Source organism: Stegodyphus dumicola, chromosome X1 (assembly GCF_044657685.1).
Source record: "Stegodyphus dumicola isolate Sdum_Otavi_A_Nest chromosome X1, ASM4465768v1".
Classification (NCBI taxonomy): Eukaryota; Metazoa; Arthropoda; class Arachnida; order Araneae; family Eresidae; genus Stegodyphus; species Stegodyphus dumicola.
Genome location: NC_140780.1, coordinates 72,348,633 through 72,374,072, shown reverse-complemented (window position 1 = coordinate 72,374,072; position 25,440 = coordinate 72,348,633). Strand labels below are relative to the sequence as shown.

General features: G+C 33.5%; 1 long non-coding RNA gene across 7 annotated transcripts in view; it reads right to left on the bottom strand.

Annotated features, from left to right (window-relative positions):
* Positions 1 to 25,440, bottom strand: part of LOC118196379 (uncharacterized) — a 224,116-nt gene that overhangs the window by 59,699 nt on the left and 138,977 nt on the right. The window contains exon 2 of one of the 7 annotated variants that reach the window (XR_015038784.1): positions 23,005 to 23,181. The exons of the other annotated variants lie outside the window; for them this stretch is intronic. This is a non-coding gene — a long non-coding RNA (uncharacterized LOC118196379). The remainder of the gene's footprint in view (positions 1 to 23,004; positions 23,182 to 25,440) is intronic. 7 annotated transcript variants of the gene reach the window in all.

The following is a 25,440-nucleotide window of genomic DNA, read 5'->3' as shown; positions in this document are numbered from 1 at the left end:
TCGAGAATGCTTCGTGATGACGGATCACGTTCAGCGTTCCCGAGAATTACTAAGGAGTCATTAGAAAATAACTTTTCCGAGAATTTCAGGGTGGTCGTTAGAAACTAGTTGAAGACGTTATAAGGTATTTCTCCCACTTTCTTAGCGTGCCTTCGTGGTGTAGTGGTGGTCTTCGTGGTGCACGCTGTTCGTGGTCGCACGTTCAAATTTAAACAGTTAAATGGCCAGATTCAATGACATTGGGAAAAAGCGTTACTGTCCGTACAAAATCAGGACGCGGGTCGTGTAAAGATTAGGCATGTGCAAGACATGATAAAAAAAACAGCTCTTAAGCAATGATGTTCTTCAAAATGCAATTAGAAGATTTGAAATGGAAGAGACAGTCTGAAGTGGAAATGTAGCTAGCTCAGTATGCCCTGAGCCCTGAGTATTCGTACAGAGACTACAAGGACGATCATAAATTTCGGCAGCTGTTAGTTGACGTCCAGTACCTGATATCAGTACCAGTCGCAGGTTAACAGCAATCGCACACTTGTCAATTATCTGTCTTTAACCGGTCAGCGCAATTCAAGCATGACATCTCTTCGACTGGATGTAAACAACTAATGTACAGCTGTTACAGAAATAATGTAGCTGCTAGGTATTAACAAGACAGCTTTAACAGAAAGCAAGCTTCATATTACAGTCGCACAGCTCATTCCGTTACATCTACGAAAAATAGTGAACGATAGGGGGGGTCTCCTTAACATTGTAGAGACATTAGGTATATTTTTTGGAAGCAGCCAAGATGAAAAATTAACGACGCCTTCGCCGGGAATCGAACCACGGACCTCTGGAATACCGGCCCAGCGTGCAGAACCACTACACCACGAAGGACGCTTGGAAAGCGGGAGAAATACCTTATAACATCTCTAGTGGATGAGGAAATAATGATCAACCTTTCTCTTCACTAAGGTATCATGTTCCATCTTGCAAAGCTGTTCTTTGAATATGTATATTAGATAAGAATATAGTATACATTATCTGAAAGCCCACCACTACCACACATCAGAAAGAGGAATACATACGGAGGGCGAAAGTTACATTTAAGCGAATTAACATAAACTGCAACCTTTAAAGTTTTCTCTATATACTTTTAAGCTTTTCAAGGTGATAGATGTCATGAAAGCGGTCACTTGCCTTGCCCGCTTTTATGACAAGATCTTCACATTTCATGTTTGTTTACTCGAGGGCACAAAACGCACTTTATTTCTATTACTGCACGGCAGTTTCCGAATTCAGACTTTTGTCTTCGTGCAAGAAAGCAAAGGCATTGCGGTCTTGTAATAGCCAGCAAATTCTTCAGATCTGAATAAAATCAAGCATTTCTGGAATGAATTTAAGCGACACGTGGGTGCTGTAATACCGCCCAAATAAACATTACCAGAGCTAAAGATTGCTGTTCTATAACAATGCAACATACTGACCTGAGAATTTATTGAAATTTTCTTAGGCAGTATGAAAAATTTTTGCAAAGCTTGTGTCAGCATGCGGGATGATCACAACCTCTTAAAAAAACTGTAGTCAGTAGCAGTGGAGTGTTGCGTTTTTAACCAAAGGGGGACTAGGTTTGAAGAAAAATTATAATCCTCTCTAACCACGTGAAGTTCCAGATGATTTGTAATTAATGGAGTTGATCGTCTTATAAAGGCAATGTTCAGTACCAATGTTTATTTATGTTCTCAGAAACATCGGTTCTCTTTAGAACTGATTTCCTTGGAGAGGTGGTATTCACAACAAATTTTACTATATTTTGAATACGAAAACTATTGAATAAAAATATGCATGGTACGCTATAATAAATCTGTGAATATTAGATGAGAAGGGTAACTAAAGTGGACCATTTATTATCCATTCATAATAAATAAAAGATATTTTAATCTAATAGATGTCATAAAAATATGCAAATAATTGGGAAAAAAAAGGTATCTATCTCAAAAAGAATACAAAACCAGTAAACATACTACATCTCAATTTGCATATTCCTGAATTATTTGGAAATTGTGTATCATCCCTTTTTTGAATAATAAGTATGTTTTATTTGGTACAATGAGAACCCATGGGTAGATTTACATTTTGAGATTATTTTTTTGTTCCTTTTGAAGATGTAATATTCCAAAGGATTCAATATACATGCGACTGGGATAGTAGGAGTGATACTGACAGATGATTAACATGCTGGCAAGAGGTGGCTTTATAGCTCCATATGCTCCAAAATAATTTCTAATGTGGGCATCCATTCATTTTACGGTTCCCTCTCTGTGGTTTAAATTTGGAATGGTTGAGGCTAAATATTTTACTTCAGGTTCTTTCACGCTTCATAATACTCATCAACTTGAATTAAAATTTACACTAAAGGTTAAATTAATTTCTCTGATAAGAACAATGAGAAAGTTGAAATTTCCTACGAGGAGGTTCTAATAGTTGAAAGCATATACACTAGTGTAAGAATCTTAAGATACATATTCATTTTTTCAACATACAACGATGAAATTGTTAAAAAGGGCTTTTTTCCAACAGTACAATGAAAAGCCAACTCACAAGGAAGGTGATGCAAGACTTTGTTTTTATGGAGGACAATGCACGGCCACACCGAACTCGTGCTATTGGAGTTTCTCCAACGAGAAGATATTCACAGAATGGATTGGCCAGGTGATTTAAATCCCTTGATTTAAATCTCATTGAACATGTGTGGGGTACTTTAGGGAGATACCTGAAGGCAGAGTTTCTCTCTACAGAGAACACCAGACAACTGTGTAGAGTCTTTAAGGTTTTAGATGCAGGAGCCATGAAAACTGTTCAGTGCCCTCGCAGGGATTCGAACTCTGGACCTTCCGAATGCGTGTCGAACGTGCTTCGAGGTACACCACGGAGACATGTGGAAAGGAGGGAGGAAGTACCTTATAACTGAAACAGATGTTTCTTGAATTTGAAAGCTACTTTTTGTATTACCAATATTCAGGGGATGCTACTAGTCCAGTGGTAGGTTTCTATCGCTGTATTTTTGACAGCTGCAGTTTTAAAGACAATCGGTAGGTTCATTACTTTTGAGATGTTTTGTGAGTAGTTGTCTATGTTTCATCTGTTCCAAATTATAGTGCAGTACTTCCAACTGGAATTAATACATATCATTTTTGGTTATTTGTAGCTTAAGCTTTGCATCGTATATTAAACATTTAAAAGACGAACAAGATCATACGTCTCGACGGCTGACAACTTGATCTATTAGATTGCTCGATGCATGTTCAGAGCGTGATCTGAATGAAATGAAAAATTTTAAAAAATTATAAATGAATGAAAAAAATTAAAATCAAGAATTCTGAAAGTTATGCATCTGAAATGTATTAAAAAAAGTGTGTATATTAAAAAATGTAGCCTGTCTATGCCAAAAAATTAAAGGCTTTTGTATGTCGATCATACTAAATAAAGAAGCCATTCACTATACTTGCGCTGAAACCAAATCGGAACTAATCTTCATAGCATTCTTTTACATTGCATACTTGAAATTCTTAGAATAGTCTGTAATTCTGATCTTACTTAGAAACCACATACAGCAGAGACTTGTCAATAAATTTCACACTTTCTTAAACAAGTAACGATTTTATTAGCAGATAACGTCCTATGAGTGTTTTTAATTGCAGTGTCTATGAGTTCACATATTCGTTTTGTATTTTCGTCTTGAGCTGAGCTACATATAGATGCTCTCGTGCCGTGCGCCAATAACAAAAAAATCTGAAAATGTACGCATAATATCAACTTGAAGAGGATTTTAAATGGCCATTGGTGGAATAGCCTGGACCTACAAAGCATAGAACTGGTTATGTACATGCTTTACTTATAAAAACATTCATGAGAATTTTCCTCCATAAATTATCCAAATAAGATTCAGAAAGATTAAAGTTATGCTCAAATGAGCAAAAGAGTTGAATAATCAAATGAAACTTTTCGTGAATTCCTCTTGCTTGATGAAAAATAAAGAAGGTCTGCCCAACTGCATTAAATCAAAGTTTTCGACAGTAATTAAATATTAAATAAAGAAATTAAATAAATTTCGTGTCCAAACATATTCTCATTCAAAATTATCTATCAACTAGTTCTTCAGGGTTTCGATATTATCAGAAAATAAGTATGATCTCAAAAACCAAGACAAACAGTACAATATTATGAAATCACTATAAATTTTTATCAATATCTATGTAATTTTTTAATAATAATTTAAATGAATGGAATATAGTTTCATGCAAGAAATCTAATTAAATCAAAACTAAATATTTTTATTGCTTTTAACCCATTAATATATTTATTGCCTCATTAATAGTTTTATTACTTTTAGTGCTATATTTTAGTTTGTGTCTTTAGTTATAATTATTAGTCTCCTTCTCATATTCTTAGAATTGTAAACAGTGATTGCAATTATTTAAAGGCATGGAAAGCTTTCGTGCCTGGCTACGGTAAAGAAAATGGTGAAGCAATTCGGCTGCAAACAGTAAAATTCCTCCTCTTTAACCAAAAATGTCGCTGGGATTCGATTGCAGCCTAGTCAAAGTTCTCTTCTTCAAACCAAAATATCACTAGCTTCTTTCTCATTGAAAGTCAGTTATTTACAAAGGCGATCGAAAATATCAAAATCCCTTTGCGTAATTCATATTGCTAGCAAATAAATGTAATTCCAAATAAAAGTAATGGCAAACAGGTAAAAACTATCAAATACCTATCATAATATTGTTTCACATTAATAAAAATGAACTGAACTCTAACATTGTTTAACAGTGATTTTGTAAAACATATAACTTATGTTGACACTTATTAATTTTTGTGAAAGGAAATTATAAAAGTGAAATCAGTGTTTTTCAGTCACGTGTTTTTTGTAATAAGAATTTGCGTTTCTGAATATTTACCTTGTAGAGACATTAGGTATTTTTGGAAAAGCCGAAGAGATGAAAAATTAACAACGCCTTCTCCCGAAATCGAACCACGGACCTCTGGAATACCGGCACAGCGTGCAGAACCACTACAACACGAAAGCACACTAGGAAGGCGGGAGAAATACCTTATATACTCCCCCTTTTAAAGGGTGACTGGGGTTTTTAGGTGACTCAATCGCCAAATCCTAGGTGACGAGAATCATCATCCAACACCCTTTTTAGTTCGGGCGCCACTGCAGAGACATTAAGTATTTTTGGAAAAGCCGAAGAGATGAAAAATTAACAACGCCTTCTCCCGAAATCGAACCACGGACCTCTGGAATACCGGCACAGCGTGCAGAACCACTACAACACGAAAGCACACTAGGAAGGCGGGAGAAATACCTTATATACTCCCCCTTTTAAAGGGTGACTGGGGTTTTTAGGTGACTCAATCGCCAAATCCTAGGTGACGAGAATCATCATCCAACACCCTTTTTAGTTCGGGCGCCACTGCAGAGACATTAAGTATTTTTGGAAAAGCCGAAGAGATGAAAAATTAACAACGCCTTCGCCAGGAATCGAACTACGGACCTCTGGAATACCGGCCTAGCGTGCAGAACCACTACACCACGAAGGCACGCTAGGAAGGGGGGAGAAATACCTTATAACCTTTCTACTTTCGCTCACGCGATTTTTCACATAGTGGGAGTTATGTTTATAAATATATTTGAAAAGAATATAAATAATAACAGATATAAATAATTTGATAATAAATATAAATAATTTTAAAATAAATATAAATAATTTTAAAATAAATATAAATAATTTTAAAATAAATATAAATAATTTTAAAATAAATATAAATAATTTTAAAATAAATATAAATAATTTTAAAATAAATATAAATAATTATAAATACATTTGAATTTGTAAAAAAGAGCTTGTAACAATCACCCTGTCAATTTCGTTTAATAATCGAAAATTTAAGTTAAATTCCAGTGTAATTATTTATTTATGACAAAGCATACGAGTTCTGTGTGCCTGGAAAATGATACCTTTATGTATAATTTTCTGAGGGTAACTGGCTTAAATTCAGTTAACGAACGGGAAAAATGGCAACGCAATCAGCCCTTTTTGTTCCCTAGACGAAATTATCAACGTTCCGTAACTTGAACAGTTCCTCAGCCACGAAGAAGTCTAGAGGTTTTTCAATAATGTACGTGAGCCGGTATAGAAAAATGATTTGTAGAAATGTTCAAAGTAAGATGTTGCAAAACTGGTTTCGTTTTAGGAGAGTCACTATTTAGAAGGCAACAACATCGTCGAGACATCAAATCTTTAATTTTATCCTCTTATAAAATTAAACTGTTCAAATTAAGTTGTAAGTCTCCTAAAATATGAATAAATATAAACGGTTATTAGAGAAGGCTAACATGACATTTATTGTTAGTTTTAAATAAAAGTACATGAGAATTTATGCATTGTGTTCATCTTAGAAGGAGAAAAAGTATTAATGTACCTTCAGGTGACATTCGAATTTTGAATTTTCAATGGGGGACCATGGCGCCAAAACTTAATTTAATTTCTTAAAATTTACTTGGACATTATAGCACACAAAATGTCTTAAATGTACTTACTTGTGTAAAGTACATTTAAGTACTTTACACAAGTCACTTTCAGCTTCTTTCGAATTACTTTTCAGCTTTCTTTCGAAACTTTGTAAATGAAAAGTGTTCTACACTTTTCATTTACAATTTCATTCGAATAAATTATTAGCAATTTTCATATTACCGCGATATTCATTGCATTATAGGAACGTATAATTAAAGTAACCGAGGTGAACGACCGAACGAAATAAAGAAAATTGCTTAGTATGAAATAAAAACAAAATCCACTCATTTTTCAGTCTTTCATGAACATTGTTGAAATATATGCTAATTAAAACTAAGAAAACATCAGTCTTCACTTGAGCACGCGAAGTGAAGGGCGAGTCCGTCATTTCAAGGGTTAAAATTCAGGTCATTGGTCTTTAGAAACAAAAGTGCCTGATAACTGACATCAACTGAATACTTTTTATTCTTTCTAATAAACATTTCCTGTTCTAATTTAGAAAATGTTAGTTGCTCGTTCAGATCATTGATAACCTGTAGTAACCGCAGATTCAACGATTAATTATCCATTTTTATTCCAAAATTTCTCGATTTTTCAGCTTTTTAATTGTTCATTGCTGACATATGACACTGAGCTACATTATTCTGCTTCACGCAGTGCATGGCAGAATTATGTGCTTTCAAAAATAACAAATAATATTAACATAACATAAATAACAATTTATGAACAAGCCTCAAAATGTCAGTAGCAATGAATAAGTAATATATTTTACATTGAACTTGATGAAATTTTCTTCTGTTTCTTCTAGTAAATTCAGATTTTTTTAAGTAACAGCCTTTTCGTTAGCTGTATTTATTTTCATTACTGCCTAAAGTAAGAAAATAAGACAAAGTATAATAAGACTAAATAAGACTGAGCATGTACTAAACACTGAAGTAGGAGAAACTGCGCATTCATACTAAGGCACGATCTGAATATTTAATTAGTCGAATTCAGATCGAATCAAAAGTTTTTGCGGATTGACACGAGAAAAAAACGTTAACTGTTAGAAATATACAGATATTTATAACTTGTCTTTAAAATTTTCAAAAAATTGGTTTAAAACAACGTGTTCCACCGTATCTGTAAGATGTTCTTGCTGTCACAATTAACAAATTTTGCTAAAACTTTTAAATACTCAAATCTTTCGATTTTAATTATCAGTATATAATGCTGAATAGTGTGAACTTTGACTGATTTTGTTGGATGGCATGTTTTATAAGTATTAAATTGGAAGATATTTTCGGCTCGATAGATCACATTACTACACTTAGGAGAAACTTAACCTTAATGCAGAAATGAATGAGGAAATGTGCAAATGGTATGCATTCGCTAAGTAATGCATTTATTTCAGCTTTAGCTACTAAAGTTACTTAATTAAGGAACTTAATAACTTAGATTATTTGCTAAATTTAGTTAAAGAACAATTAAACGATGAAAACAGTAAACAGGCTGATTATTAAAATTTATATTTATTTAATTTTTACTTAACGAATTCGCATGAAAAGTAATCATAACGATCCTCAGAAAGACCTCACTCCCCGGTCCAAGCTCAATTCTAACATTCTGAACTTTTTAATAATAAATAAAGTTTTTAAATCTCTTTTAAATTTGAAGAGGAAATTGAAGTTGAAATAAAGTAAACCTTGCTAAATAAAGTATTGCATATTTTTCTATTCCTATTTACTCTTTTAAAATAACCTCGTTCAACGACGTTTCCTTCAGCGCTTCGTTTTGTAGAAACGCATCCTAAGAATGTATCTATTGTACTTGTAATTATTGTACAAATCAAAGAATGTACCTTTAGAAGCATGAAAACTAATGGTATCACTGGAAATAATTTCTAGATGCAAAATGTATTCAGAAAATATTATGCTTTTCAAGACGGACATGAAAGACATCATAGTGTTATAATTTACACAGCAGTATATATGTTCTTCATTTTTGTAAATCGAAGATTTTGTGGGAAAATTAAATATTAAATTTTGATTTCCATTTAATTTCCAAATGTTAAAATTTTTATTTGATTTGAAGTCTCGGAAAACATGATCATAAAGAATGTCGAAAGGGTTTAGAGGTTTAGACCATTTGATGAAAAGTTTTCAGAAAAGGTATATCCGAAGAAGTGGTTGAATTTGCAGACAAATAAATAAGTCTGACTTTGTTTGCATTGAATTTTTATTCAAAAGTAACATTTTATGTATTTTTATAATTAGAAGGGCGCAAATATGTATATATAGAAAGAGAACCATGAAATCAAAATAACATAGCATGAGACAAATCGCAAGCACACTTAGACACCCGCCTGATACAAACTGGCTGATGAAGTTTCTAGACAAACAACAGCGAGATTCAATGATCACATTCTTTTAATTCTGAAACCCTATCACTCAACATTTGTTATATTTTGCAGTTTAATGTGTTCAAAAGTGAATTATCTCCAAAGTAACCTGTTAAATCCGGGTTTTGATCAACGCTCTGCAGGGCTTCGCTTTAAAATTAAGAAGGATTTTTGATTTTTTTCTTTGTTTAATAAAATAAATAAATATGTGGAGTCTCACCTTTTTGGGAAGCATACACTAAGTCGAGAGTCTGGAAGACTAAAGCGAATTATCGCTATGTGATTATGAAACAGCGAACGTAAGAAGGATGTAAAAAACTCTTTTATTAAGAACTCAAATAGTTAACAAAAGACACTTCTTGTGCTTAAAAGACCAGCCAGCATTTATGGCGTAACTCAAAAAGTAAGGAATTCATATTAAACTAAGTTAAGTCGTAAGTTAGCAAGGGCTACGCAGATATGTTTAACGAACGTTTTAAGCCAGTTGGCTCAAACCTATACTGGCGTGACAAGCATTATTGGTAAGGATAACGTAGCGCCTAAGGCAGACAGCTATCGTAGAATTTGAACTAGTAACGTGGCCTTCAGCAGGCGGAACACGCTCTGTCTAAACAACCTAAAACCTCCCTTTAAATACTATTTCTGTCTACCTTGTTTGACTACTCGCGAACTAAAATTTGCATTCTATCAGGAAAACGGAAAGGAAGAGTGACAGTAAAGATACTTAACACCAAATAAGTAGTTACATAAAAGAAATAAATACCTTATAAATAAAATAGATAAATTTTTATTTCTAACGATTTAACTCTTTGAAATCTTCGACTGCAGGCTATTCAACTATTATGGAATATATATGCATAATTATTTACGTGACCCAAAAAATAGATAATTAACTGAAAACCACAAATACATTCACTTTTCATGCACTAAATGCCAAACAAATACATGCACAAAATACATATTACATGTTAGTTATTCTACAGCGAAATCAAGACGAAAATGTAAAAAAGTAGGTTTACAATGCCGAATTTTTTATGGGAAATCGAAGGCGAAAAGTAGCGGCTAATACTAATATAACTGATACCGATATCGAAAAATATCTTTTAGAAAGTTTAGTTTCCGTGAATTCTAAGGTAACCAGCATAAAAATATATTAAAAAAGGTTTCTGTTTTTGTAAAAGGTATTTCTCCCGCCTTCTTGGCATGCCTTCGCGGTGTGGGGTCTGCACGCTGAGCGCGTATTCCAGAGGTCCGTGGTTCGATTCCTGGCGAAGGCGTTGCTCATTTTTCATCACTCCTGCTTCCAAACAACCTAATGTCTCTACACTGACGCCCGAACTAAAAGGGTGGTGGATGATGATTCTCCACACCCAGGGTTTGGCGATTCGGTGTCCTAAAAACCCCATTTACCCTTTGAAAGGGGTAGTATATAAGGTATTTCTCCCGCCTTCTTGGCATGCCTTCGTGGTGTGGTGGTTTGTACGCTGGGCGCGTATTCCAGAGGTCCATGGTTCAATTCCCGGCGAAGGCGTTGCTCATTTTTCATCTTGCCTGCTTCGAAAAATACATAATGTCTCTAGAATGGAATTTTATGAAAATCACAATAGACAGAAATAGTAGTATTTTAGTAAAAGAAGTTGTTCTAAGTTACAAAAAGATGATATCGACTTTCAAAATGTTCAAGGATATGATACGATTAAACTGTACAAAGGCATGCAAGCCATTATCTGACAAAGAAATTATCGAGTTAAATATGTTCTCAGCTCTAGTTTAAATTTTACATGCAAAAATGCTGCTTCTGAAAATTTAAGCATGTTAATATTTTTTAAAGCTGTGCAGAGAATATAGTTTTATTTATATCTAACGAGTGGAAGGGATGCCCTTATATCTAGCTTAAAAGTAACATTAAAAGATCACATGGGTATACACTGGCATCAAGAACAAATGCTGTCAAAGAATTATATCTATAAATATATGACATACATCGGCTATTAAAATGTATGGCATCAAGAGACAATTCATTGAAGAGGGAAAAATAACAGCATTTCGAAGCAAATCAATTTCAAGTTTTATGTCTATTGTCTGTGTGAAATTTAATGCTGCAAGGAAATGAGAAATAAATAGATAAAGCCTTGCAATCCAAAGCTGCAAGGAAAAGAAAAAAAATAGATAAAGCCTTGCATTCCAAAGCTGCAATTGCATATAAATCCAGCTGCTTAACAGAGGAATTATGTTTTCCTTTACACCTGATGAGAGAAAATTTTTCTCAATATACTATATTTGAAAAATATAAAAAATTAGCTTTAAAGACGAATATATCAAGATAATTTAAATATAAACGGAAAAGACAGGTTGATAACTCATATTCTCAAGTATCAATTGATAATAAAACTAATTTTTCAGAAAACTATTTTTTCATAGTAGAAATTAAAGAACTGTTAGATGTTTTAATTCCACAATATATATCAAAAAACGAAAAATTAAATGAATTATCTTCCGATTTTTGATTTTTAATTGGTGGAAAGTTAAAGCCAAAGGCCATTGGGTTTAGGTAATTTAAAGGCAGCCGTTAACACTAAAATATCCGAATGCTATAAATGCTGCAGAAACTCGAACAGAAACATCTAATTAAAAAAATATATTATTTCAGTAATTCTGGAGGCTATAAAGCAGCTGAAAGATTAGGTCTTCTAAAAATAATTCATGAATATAATTAAGTCACATATGAATTTAAAAAAAAAACTTTCAGAATATATTTAATGTTGCCAGTTACTGTTGCTAGTGGTGAAATGCGCTTCAGCATTCTTAAAATGATAAAAAATTATATAGGGTCTTCACATGGTTAAGGTATCTGCCTACGTTCGGAGCACTTTTTTTTAAAAACATAGAATTCTGATGAAATATATATTTATTTAGTCAAAATATGATATCAAATCATGAAAATAGGTAAATTTTTAGGAATATTTTTATAAATTTTTGAAATATATGCAATTTTATGCAAATTTTTAGGAGATTTAACACTTACGTTAAATGCCGTATATTTTTTCTCACAGCATATATTTCAATTTTTTTTATACTGTATACTACTACAACACTTATCTGTGTTATGAACTAAAATGTATATGATATTTCTAAAATTTACTAAAATACGTGTAATTACATGAAAAAACACAGTTTTTTGTAAAATATTTCTTATCGTTTTATATAGAAATACTCATAAAACAATCAAATTAATAAATATTACTTAGATTGTAGCTTAAAACCTAATAAATAATATAGAAAACATTTTAGTGAAATTTAATAGAGATATCTTTAGAACATTTTGAGTAATTACATTTCTTGTATGTAAAAACACTAGAAAAATTAGTTTTACAGAAAACGCATTTAAAGATTTCACATTAACAGAAAAACTGTTCTGTTGTATTTACACACTTAAAATTCTCCACATTTGTACATCACACCCTCCATATCTTTATACTTAAGTAATTTTGATTTCCTATTTGATTTTAATTTTTTTCTGGCTATTTTCGAAATGAGCGACGAATGAATTTTCGAGTTCTTTATTCTTTCGTTATCAATTCCAAAGTAATTTTTAATCATTTCTTGTTCAATTGATATGCCTAAATGTTCAAACACAGGAAGTAATCCAAGATACCCTTAATTAAAAATTAAAACGGCTATATATGCACCCAGCAACATAGTCTTTATACCTTAATCGCAATGTTGCCAAACCCAGTTAAAAAAACCGCAATGTTGCCAGTCCCAGTTCAAAGATTTAAGGCAAATAATTATTGCCAGAAACAAAAAAAAGTACCCAGATTTAAAATGAAATGTTTTAGCACAATTTTACACACAAACAGTTAAAAAAAAAACACGGATAACAACATTGTTTACCTTTAAGTTGAGCCTTTTAAATGGCACTTCCGGTCTTTCTGCTTTCACTTCCAGTGCAGTTAATTGGCTATACCTTCTCTTCTAATTATCCCAAACGTAAAAATGAACCATTTTCGGAATCCTACAAAATTGACCTTTCAAATTGGGCAATAAAAGAAAAATCGAATTTTTTCGCCGAAATCGTTTTTTTAACGTAGGCAGATACCTTAAAAGAACTTTCAAATACGATCATTTTCTCAATAGGATATGAATTAAGTGATGAAATAAATTTTGAAAAGAATATCGTAATGCTTCTAATTTAGTTAAAAGCAAGAAAGTTCAATTACAAAACGTGCTTAAAAATTAATAGGATAGCTAGATACTTTATATATAATATATATATATAATATATGTATATAATATTTTTGAAGCATAGAAGAGGAATTAGCTTGCAGTCGTTGTGGCTTATGGTGAAGGCTTATCAGTAGCCGAGTGTCTCAATTTAAGGTTTAATTTATTTGATGATGGCAAAGCATAGTTGAGCTATCTGCCAAAGGGAAGAGATGCCTTCGTGGAAAACTTTCTAGGGGAAAGAGACACGAATCCATGTTACACATGAGGAAAACCATGAAACTGCTCATGCAGCCGGGCTGCGCGCATGGAATCGAGCCCAGATCGAACTGCAAATGTTCAGCGGTTTTACCGCTTGGTCACCTGTGGGGCTGCTGAATTTAAGGAAAATACCAGTTGTTTATGCGCGACTGGCTCCAATCCAATATAAATTCTAGAAGATTATCAAAACATGGATTGCTTGTAAAATACTTGCAAGTGCTTGTTTAAAGATTTCCACCTTTTGAAATCACGCAGCGAAGAAAATAACAGAAGTTAAAATTCAATTACAAATAACCCAGATAACAATGGGCAACAATTAAAATTACGCAAGCAAAGTCTGACTAGGTAAAATTGCATAAATTTCTGTCATCTATGTCTTTGCAAAATATTAAACTAAAATGCTCATTTTACTTCGAAATCTTTGACAAAGTTCAAGCCTTTTTTTTATATACAAAGTTTTAAATCATAGATTACAATAAGCGCCAACTACTAATAACCTAAAAGTATTACAATTCATTAACGAAGTCTCTAGAATTTTCTTTCTCCTTGTCGGCTTCTTGTCGGTTGTCATTTACGTAATGTCCACGTATAATTTAAAAGTTTGTTGACGAATGGCAAAATGGATGAGATGAAATACTGGTATCTCAGGCTTGATTCTGATGGTTTAAAGGGAATGACTGCATTGGGCTTTCGTGGCTGTTCCCTTTCTTAATGCTAATATGAGTAAAAACCAAAAATTAAAAATTACCCAGTCAGCAACATTTTTATCCTCTACATTTTCTACTTTTAAGCACAAACAACGCAACTTTTTCCAAACAACTTTTGTTTTTAAAAGATTAAAGTAGTTTTAATATGAAAAATTATATTTTTAATAGATTTAAATGGATAGATCAGAAACTTTATTTAATAATTCAAAAATAATCTGAAACAATTTTTCAATTGTCTAAATTGGCATCTGTTTTTTAAAACAATAGTATTCCGTCGCCGTAAAAAATATCAGCGGAATTTAGCTAGAGAAATGCTGTAAATTCGAATATAAAAACAGCTCATAATAATTCATTAGAATCTTATTTTGTCACCTTCTGATTCCCAAGATGAATTTTAATCAAAATCTCTAAACACGAGCAAGTTCTCTAAACACGTGACTAGGCCCTGTGGTTACAGCCGTTCAAGGTTCGAAAACAGAATTATGACCTTCAGACTTGAAGACGCTGTGATAACAGCTGTCTCTTGCAGTGGGGAATAACACTGCTGTACTCGAGCATAAATTTTACTCTATTTCAAGATTCACTGTTTTCGATTAGACTATTTTTGTTAGTATGATTGTCCTTGGATATCAGTATTTTTATGGTGCATACGAATTATTCCAAGTTTTGTAATCAATAATATTATGTTGTCGCTGGCATTACAGAATATCGTTCTTTGTTTTAGATGTAAGACCAAACTGTTATTTTTGTGAAAAGTTTCAGTCCCAGTTTTTATAAATTATGATTGTAGGTATTTCGAAACATAATATTGACAGAGCCGACACTGACACGGTAATGCGTATTTACTATTCCAACTCCTGGGGGGGGGGAAGTCATGAAGTGGACAAACTAGACTTCATACGAGAGATCAGAGTATGTGATTCCAGTTTGAATAGTCTCTTTAGAATTATATATTTAATTAAGTTAAACGCTTCAACCTTGTTATACATCTCATAAATGTGTAAAGTCATCAGGTTTTTTTTTTTTTTTTTTTTTTTACGCTGAAGACGTGAAAAATGAGCAGTGCCCTCACCGGGACTCGAACCCTGGTCCTCTCGAATATGCGTCGAGTATGCTTCCAATTACACTACCATGGCATGCGGAAAAGCGGAAGAAAATACTTTATATACTGCCCCTTTTATAGGGCAACTGGAGATCAGGGGACCCAATCGCCAAATCTTGATCGTGAGGAGTTATCGTCCACCACCTTTAGTTCGGTGCCACTTATTGTGTCAATAAAGTTTTTTGAAGCAGGAGACGTAAAAAATGCGCAATGCCCTTGCCGGGACTCAAACGCTGGACATTTCGAATGCTCGTCGTGTATGCTTCCAATTACACCACAAGGGCATGTGGAAAGGGGAGCGAAAATACCTTATAACTGCATATCGTTTCTCAGAGAAAATAATTACAAGATAAACTATATTGATTAAAAAGCAGTTTAATTCTTCTCTTACCTTATTAATACTTTAAAAACAGTTTAAAGTGAAATACATGTGTACTGATTCAGGAGTAGTTCTTTTTAAAATATCCTGTAGAAAAACGCGTTTGGAATCACATGCTGAATTCAATCATGACTCGTCAAAGAAAAAAACATAGGTGCTTAATTAAGAAACCTCAGCTTGGTGTTTTCCGCGCCAGTTAGTTCACCCCTCTTTTTCATGTGTGTGTGTGTGCGAGAGAAAGAGAAAGATTAGTTGAAACCACAAATCTATAACTTTAAACGCATAACTCCCTTTCTCACCAAACCTTTGGTCAGTTTAGTGCCTGCAAGCTCAAAATTCAGCTACCTATTTGTCAATTTCCTGTTTCGATACAGATCGATCTTAACCCTGAATTTCAGAAGTTCGTCAGGGAACATACTTTATGCAGTGAGCTTGACACACTTTTGGATGACGACATGCATTTCAGAAACAGACTGATTAGTTTAGACTGGATGATTGAATCTGGAAACTGGATTGGCTAATTAAATTTACCTTTTGCTTATTCCGTGAAAAATTAAAATAGATTGATTTGTTTCTTTATAAAACATCTTTATTTTTATGCGTGCAAAAGTATTTTTTTCCCCTTAAATTAAATATGTTAAAGCACATGAGGACTGTCAGTAGTAATTTTGGATATCAGTTATATGTACGTTAGTTGATTATTTCCTTGTGTAACGAGCATTTATTCTCCCATCATTCTGTAGCTTTGTAGCGTGGCTCTTGATTAACTCAAGTTTAATTCAAGTTAACATTCATCTGCAAAGTGTTCGTAAAATAAAAATGAGTAAGAGGAAAAACAGCTACGGTATACAAATGGAAGCAGATGTTGCGTATTTTGCATAAATAAAATAATTGTTTTTAATTTACTGAAGTAACATTTAACGTTTTATTTTTTATCATTATTTCAATTTCATTCCTTAAATATAATGCTGTAAAAACAGGCAATTATTAACGTTTCCTAGGGTTCCGCAGGGATTTCTGCAGGGTGTGCTCCACTGAAGCTCGATTTCAGACGAAATAGAGTGATTCACATATGTACAATGTCATGTTTTTCACATGCACAATATGAATCCGAGCCATTTTGTTTCCTCTTCCTGGAATGCTTTTCCAGAAAGGCATTCCTTCAAAAGCAGACAGCCATTGAGCTATCTATCTTAAGCGAATAAAAGAAATAGATCTTATGCTTTTTCTTTACAAATAATTAATTATAAAATTCAAGAAGAAATCTTTAGTTGCATTTATAAAGATCGATGCAGATTATCACGTGAATTTCGTTAATTAAGGTGGAGGGGGACTGACATAATTTACTATACATATTTCACATCGTCAATTAAAATTCAACTGCCGCCCAGTCGGTATAGTGGTCAGGGAAGCTTACTGCGATACCGAAAGGCCTGGGTTCGAATCCCGGAGAAGGTATGCTTGTAACTGTCCGTCCCTTCATAGGAAAGGCGATAGTAGCCCATCTGTTAGGTGCCTCCATAATAAAGAGACCACCACATCTAGCCTTGTATAGATTAATAGACATTTACATTTGTAATTGTTCACAATCTGTCAACTGGAAAAAAATTAAAATGCAACGTCATTACTTAATTTTTACTGAAACGTTTACACCGCCCAGACGACAAAGTGGTTAGGACGCTGACTACCATATGAAAGACCCCGGTTTGAGTCTTGGAGAAGGCATAGATGATTGTAAATATATAGTGTCTGTGAGGCATGGGGACACAGGCATGGGCGAGCAGAAAGTTCTCTCTAAAGGTTGATGGTAGTTAAAGAGGGGTGGTAGACCCTCGGACATGTCCTCTCAAGGTGATCTCCATCAAAATTGGGGCAGAACTGAGCGAAGATATGTTGTCACTTCATGGTGTTCAAGGTTCCTGCCAACGACATACGCAATCTTGTACTCCTTGCCACGATAAAAGTCGTGGGCTTGTTCTGATTAGCTTAGAGATGTGAGATTAGTCACAACAGCAACTAAAACGTTTACTCTCGCGTAATTTCTTTGCAGTTCTAAAGCAAATCTTTCAAAATAAATTTCAAATACGGAAATAACGAATGTTGAGAAAAATTAAACTATTCTGCCAGTGACAGTGACGTAATTTATTATCAGACTTTTCAAGTTATTCGCTAATCATCTCTGCAGCTATAAAATTATTATGGATTATGATTTCAAGAATTTCAAATAGGAAGCTTGTAATAGCATCGAATGATGATTACAATAAAATTACGAAGAGTGACATAAGTCTCTTTTAATTACAATCATGTTATCGGCTGTTTCCAAAACAATCAACATATAAACAACGACAATTTAGAAGTACGGAAATCAATTTAAAATTTATAAGTTTTTTTATATTTAATTATCAGTTTTCTTATTAGTTTGCTTTCCCTTTCACTTTTACTTTCGTCAACCCTTACCATAACGCAAATTAGTTAAAGTATAATAAGAGCAGAGTTCTTTAATTCGAGAAAGAGCTTTTATAAGCTCCCATGAGCGTTATACTATTTATGCCTTCCTACTATGTGGACTGATTTATGAGCTTTTGCTTCAGTCAGCCGCTTTTGCTTAGCAAATAATCAAGTCCGGAGCTACGGCTGACTTAAGAAGCGTGTTAATTTGTAGTCTACATTTTAATCTGACTTCAATATTTTGTCCTGCATTTCCCGGTTCTGTTATATTTTCTCAATTTTATATGACCCTCAGGCTGATATGTTGTTAAGTGGGTTTTAAAGTAAATCTTCAATTTGGAGTTGCGTTTATTGTAGTTAGAAGGTACGATAGAACGGTAAGTGGTTTGACCGCTTTGGCATTTTAAAGTAGCTTATTTTAAACGTATATTTTTAAAGTAACGTAGAATAGTATAAAGTCTGAAAATAATCCAAATAATCCAAATCCTAAGCTTTCAACTGCAGAATTTGAAATGATACTCGGAGTCGAATAATGTATTAAAAGTAATAACACAAAACCAAGTCAGTCGTGTTATTGTATAAATATACAGAATTTTTTTGATATATATAGAGGATATTTCAGATTTGAAGATAGCGCGAATCATTAAATGTTCTTGCATCTCTGAGACTTTCGAATCTTGAGCCTCTCGAATCTTTTTCACAGAAGAAGAAGACTAAGAGAAAAAAAACTTAAGATTCAACATTTTTTAATTACAGAATAATTTGACATATTGTCCTCTAAAATTAAACCTCATTTAATCTTAATTTACTATTCGTTTAACTTTTTCTATGCTACATTCCATTTATCTTCTTTGAAATTTAATTTGAAGTCTATAAAACTAATGAAAACAAACAAAAGTAATATTGATTAAAAGTTTATTAGCTATGAACTTTATTAGCTATTAACTAAAAATTTGACAAAAACAATCGCCGCTCCTTGTGAGGTCTCGGATTACAACGGAGGTTAAATATAAACAACATAAGTAATAAAATTTAATTCCTATCAACCCGTTTGCTAATTATGCGACACCTCTAGCATAAATATTACCAAACGACAAAAATCACTCACTGAAATCAATAACGCTAACAGGATCGCGGTTCGCAACAGGTACAATTCTTTAAATGCTTTGTCAAACTCTTTCTTAAATTACACATTCTCTCGCTATTTAAATTCTCCCTTGTAAGAATTATGTTAATTTTATTAACAGTTAAATTTTAAGTTAAAGTTCCTTTCTTGTCAAATTCTGAACTTACTACTTCCGGCCAGAACGTAGTTATAGAATCATATCTGAATACATACTGAGGAAGAGCGGTATTTAACCGCGAAGTTCTTTTGTCTTAGAGAGAGAGAATCAGAGTTCCTGATTTACGCGCGTCTGGCTTTTGGCCACTCTCTCTCTCTCAAAGCTGTTATTACGCTCGGCCGTACTCAGGAACTTGATAAGCTTCGCAGTCATCTGGTGTTTAAGGGGCCAACTGCATTAGAAACTTGATAGCTTCTATATTTCTTTAGTTAATCTTAGTTTTAAATTAATTCTTAGTCTCTTAAGTTCAAGCCCAAGTGTCGGCTTTGATTGTACACTCCAAGGCGGAGTTTTGTTAAATGTTATTGGAATAATAAAGGGTTAGTTACCCTTCTATCTTGTTGTTTTTTGTCACACGAACTTAAGCGATTATTCGCTATCTAGTTCTTAAGATTCGTCACTTTCTACAGTGACTGAGATTTACACAGTGAAAGTCTTACAACCTGCTTTACATTTTTGGTAAGACTGACGAAGAAAATACAAGTACAGGACAGAATTTAAAAAAGAAAAAAAAAAAAAACTTTTATATTAAAATAAAACTTACACGTTTAATGAAAAGCAAATGTAAGGTTATAATTTTTTAAAATACACTTATATTTATTAAAGAAATGTTAATTAAAAATATACGATGTAATAAGTTTAGGAAATGAAGTGCATAACCTCCTGATTCTCGAGGTTCATTTTTTCAGAATAATTTGACAAAATTATTTCAGTAATAGTTTAAATCTTTCATATTTTTCCAGAATATTTCTAAATCAAAACAAGTGTACAGGAGGGAGAATTGTTTCAAGCGTTAACGCAGACGAGCCTAAGTGTGGAATGTTTAATTCTCTCCATAGAAATCAGGAACGTGACACTCAGCACTGTCACGAAGTGATAATGATGATTCAGATCTACTGAAATTACAACAATCGCATTCTTTTGTTTTAATTAATGCTTTTGTTGGATGTTTGTCAGCACAGTTAATATTTTCTGAATTTTTTAAAACATTTAGCGGTTTTTTGGATTGGAATTTGAAAATTTTGAATGGCAGTAAAGGCCTGAAGATTCAAGTTCTCGAATCTCAAACCATTTTTGAAGATTCGTGGGATTCGGGAATTTGAATATAACTATCCTTCTTCAAAATAATTGTACGACAGAATTTCTCTTCAACAACTGATCCGTGGACACATGGCTCAACTTGAAAAATGAATTAAAAGCGGAGTTCTCTTTGACAATTTCGGCCACAATGCACCTTTTACTAAAACAACACGAAACTGTAATATCATCTATAAAGTAAGTTTTACTTAGTAAGTTGTTCCTTGGCCTACTGCAGATATTTCAGCAACAAAATGTGTGCGTAATATACAAAACTGGTCCTGAAAAATACTGACAAAATTATGTGACTAACTTAAGCATTTGCCACTCGAAGGAAAAGAGTTATTTTTAGAGGTCATATAAAACTGAGTTCAATGAAATACATAACTTCGATTTTTATTATTTCCGAGAATAGTAATTTCTAATCAGTGCTTCTAAATTAATGCTTTCTAGTATAGATCGGTACTTGTAAGAAGTCCATATTCAAAAACTTAAAACGTGTAATTAAATTTTAGAGTGTTTGTACACGATTTAAAAATAATTTGGATATTACGCATGAACACTTTTATCACTGATATTGTTTTCTACGAGATCGAAATAAAAACTTAATTTCTTACAGTTTAACGAAAATTATTATAGTGTGAAAGACTATTTTATTTGATCTATTTATTAAACTGGAGTTACTGGTTTACACCAACCATTCAAGAGACATTAAATCCTGCACTGCTTTTAAATAGCTTCTATAGAGGTAGAAATGTAGACACATACATACAAATGCCTGTAGCTAATCATTGGATCAAAATTTACTTTTATTACAAATTCGTTCTCAGTGAGAACTACTGAAGCCAAAGACTTGGTGGCTCGGACTTAGTGTTCTTTGTCATAGACTCCTTTTTCATCGAAGAAGTCCACAGCGCTACATTTCGATCTATTTCTGTCACAGACGAGCATTATGCAGTGTTTTTGAGAGACAGCATTATGCCTTCCGTACTAGAAAGATGAGTACTCCATAGAGTAACATTAATGCAAGATGGAGCGTACAGAATCTGTCCAGCAGTTGCCGTGATTGACATTTAACGGTGTCAATATATATAATTACTATTTCTCCACTAATATTCTCAAAGATCTCCAAACCTTATGTCTGGCTACTTTTGGTTATGGGGCTACAGAAGTCATTAATGGACATTAGGTCTGCCAGAAGTCATATATTGGTCATATTGAAAGAAATTATTCGGTATCACGTGACAGAAATTACACCTGAATTCACTGCGATTATGTGTAGATTGTTGTACTGCACCTGATGGCCTTTCTTGGCGGCCATCATACTGAACATTTGCAATCTTAGCTGCATTACAAACTGTGCTGTGACACAGTACAAAATTGTAGCACAAATGAAGTACCACTTGTAAACGAAGAATGCAACTATTCTGGCAGTCAAATCCTTCATTATTAAAATAATTTCATGTCTGTTTGTGCATTTTTTGCTGAAAATCGAATCTTGCGACAAGGTACATTTTTTTAATTATTGAATTTTAACTTTTTTCTCCACTTTCCGATCGCTGTTATATGTATAGGCATTTCATAAGCAAACTGAAAGCATCTTCATTATCACAGCTTTTATGTAAAAATGGCTGTTTTATCATACACTTATTACAATGTGCTCTTTTTTCTTGCTATTTGTGAATTTCTTCGACGTCAACAATATTCGTTATAGAATAACTCATGTGCGCTTCTGAGTACGTTTAAGCAGATTATTTCAAACAAAGTGAAGCAAAGAAAATTAATTAAGCTCTCAAAAAGTGAAATTCCAAAATACATATTAAGGAAAAAAAAGGCAGAAAATCGTTGTTTAAATGTATTATCATTCTTGAATCGTCTGGGTGCATTTTGTATATATATATATATATATAAGTAAACAATTTAATTATCCGTAATAAATTGCCTAATACTTGCGCTTATCCCCTTTGTAAAGTAGTTAAAATTCTATTGAAATTAATTTACTCATTAGAATATATAAAATGGAATTATTAAAAATGCATAATTAAAAGCGGAAAGACAACCAACGAACTAAGTAATTATCGTCATTGACAGGAAATTAGTTGACTTTTAAAGGGAAAGAAACTAACTTCCGATCAATTAACGATAATTAATACATACGAAAGAGTTTCGTCTTTTTCCCAAGTAAGAAATATGACTAAAAAGAGCCTTTTGTATGATTAAATTACTCACATTCTTAATTAAAATCAATAAGAAACGGGCGTTCTGTCAAGCTTTAAATTCAATCTTCAAAGCGTATTATATAATTATTATTAGAGTTTTATTTTCTTACTTGAGAAAATTGCTCCCCGACACTTTCGCCCTCAATCATATTAACAGAATGCAAACTTTGCAAAAATAACTATACTAATAAGAATAGGTGTGTACAATATATGTTTTCATAAGACTAGAATGAAACATTAAGAACGTATGAAAAAGGAAATTTACATAATGTGCATTAAAGGCCAGAAAATGAATTAATTAACTTACGTGTTTGCTAGCTGTGAAACAGCTATATGTCCGTTACATTCCTCCTACTCAGAACGGAATCTGGAATTCGAACCGGGATGAAGAATGAAGGGGTAGAGAGAGAGTAGGCGAGAACTTGTTGGATTCTACTTTTAGAATGTGAGAATAACAAGTGGCTTGTTGTTCATCATCTGAAAACTGTTGAGTGTAAGAGTCTTCGGGTAAAATTTTGATTTTTAACTAACCAAACAAAAGAAATTAATTAATTTCGGGCTAATTGTCATAGTGGAAAAGGAAAAAGTAAAGAAAACTTCATTGCTCAAGAGCTATTAAGCAGGCTTAGAAATGTGAAATAGGCCCATTTTTATAATAACAGCAATAAAGAAAGCCGGAAAAAACGATTTTTACATTACATACAATAACTACAGTAATTACAATGTTTACAAACCTTTTAACTGACAGTCATCCAATATATTCCGTCTTTTAAAGGTTTAGAAATAAATTATCATATCTCTATCAGCCAAATGATTTAGAACAAGTACTTAATGCCTGCTCTTTTAAGACAAAGATTAATTTATTAATTATTTGGCACTTAATTATTTTTAAGAATTTTAATAAGTAGTAGAATTTCGAGCTGTAGATCTATTGTATCTGTTCAAATATTTTAAATGAGCGTTATATTTGATTAAAGATAGTATTACTAATAACTTTTAGGAAATGTTGGAATATATAATATATATATGAATGTGCGTGAGTGTGTATATACATATATATGTATATAAATATATATACACAGGGTGAAATATACGTCAAAAATGTAAATGCAGGTAGAGGGGACCTGAATAAGCGCGTTTCGTATAGGAATGTGTGTGCGGTAATGCCACATTAAAGCGCTAGCATGTAAAGTAATATCAATCACAGGAAATTGAAAAGACAAGTATAGACAAAAGAAAAAAATGTTAACGGTTTACAATAGGGGGTACTCGAAAGAGCGGCCACCAATAGCGATACAAGATTCACAGTGGCGGCGCATGGATCGGCGTAGATTAGAAAAGACGTCAGGCATGTCGAGTGGAGTGCATGTCCAGCAGCAAAAGACAAGAGGGCAGAAAAATTTTTTGCAGAGGTGACAAGACTCTCTTACACGAGGCTTTTAACATGTCCCTAAAAGAAGAAAGCCAAGCAGGTTAAAATGAGGAGAACGCGGTGACCAGGGAGCTGGTCCACACCATCCTATCCAATGTTGGCCGTAGACAGCATCCAGGTGATTCCTGACATTCCGGCTGAAGTGAGCTGGGGCTCCATCGTGCTGGAACCACATTCGTCTTCGAACAGCTGGAGGAACATTGACCAAAGGTTCAGGTAAGGCTTCTTGTAGGAAGATGCTGTACGTGTGGCCAGTTAGACAACTAGGTATAATGTGCGGTCCAACTAAGTTATTGTGCACAATGCCTGGCCAAACATTAATGGAAAACCTTTCTAGGTAGGCGTGTGTTATCATTAGCCCACGAGGGAGAATTATGAATGTTAAACATACCCGATTGCGTAAAGGTAGCCTCGTCAGTGAATAAAGCATCTGCAGGGAAAATTTAATTGCCTGCAGTCTGCTGTAGGCATCAAGGGGCAAATTTGAGACGTGGAAGATAATCGTCAGGGGTCATTGCTTGCACTCTCTGTAAATGATACCGATGCATTTCATCTTCACGTAAAGTTCTCAAAACAGGTGCGTGGCTCACCCCTGCACGTCCTACAGCTCTCGAGCTTGATGAAGGATTATCCCCTACTGTGTTTAGTATTCTTTCTTCCACTGCAGGTGATCTGCTATGTCTTCCAATGCCATTATCACGTCTGGACGTATAAAGTTATCCACTCGTACTTGACTCCCAATGAAGACGCTCGAATGTTCTACTATCCGGCTGATTCATATCCGGGAATCGTTCCCTGTACATCCTGTGAGCAGCTAATCCATTTCCTCGTGCAGCCCCATACCTGAAATGCATGTTAGCAACTCCGCATTGGTGTAGCGATGCTGCTCGAAATCCATGCAGGAAATAAAGAATCCAACTAGCTCAGCGTTTTATACGCCGCACTCATCAACGTTCTCTACCGGCTCAATGCGGCATTATCGCTCACACATTCTTATACGAAATCTGCGTATTTAGGTCTCCTCTACCCCTTTACATTTCAGACATATAGTTTTGAACTACCCCGTACGTGTGTGTGCGTGTAAGAAAAATAATAAAATATGTAAAAGATAAATTATAATTTAAATTAGCAACGTAAATTAATTCTTCCTCTGTGTTCTAATAATAGTAGCCTCTATTTGCACTGAGTCATTTCGAGACTAATCCATATCATATGATTCTTACGTAATTCTGATGATGTAAAGGGAACTAAAACTCAAAAAGCCAATAATAATTTTATAGCAGCATTAATTATCCAACCAAAATGCATTGA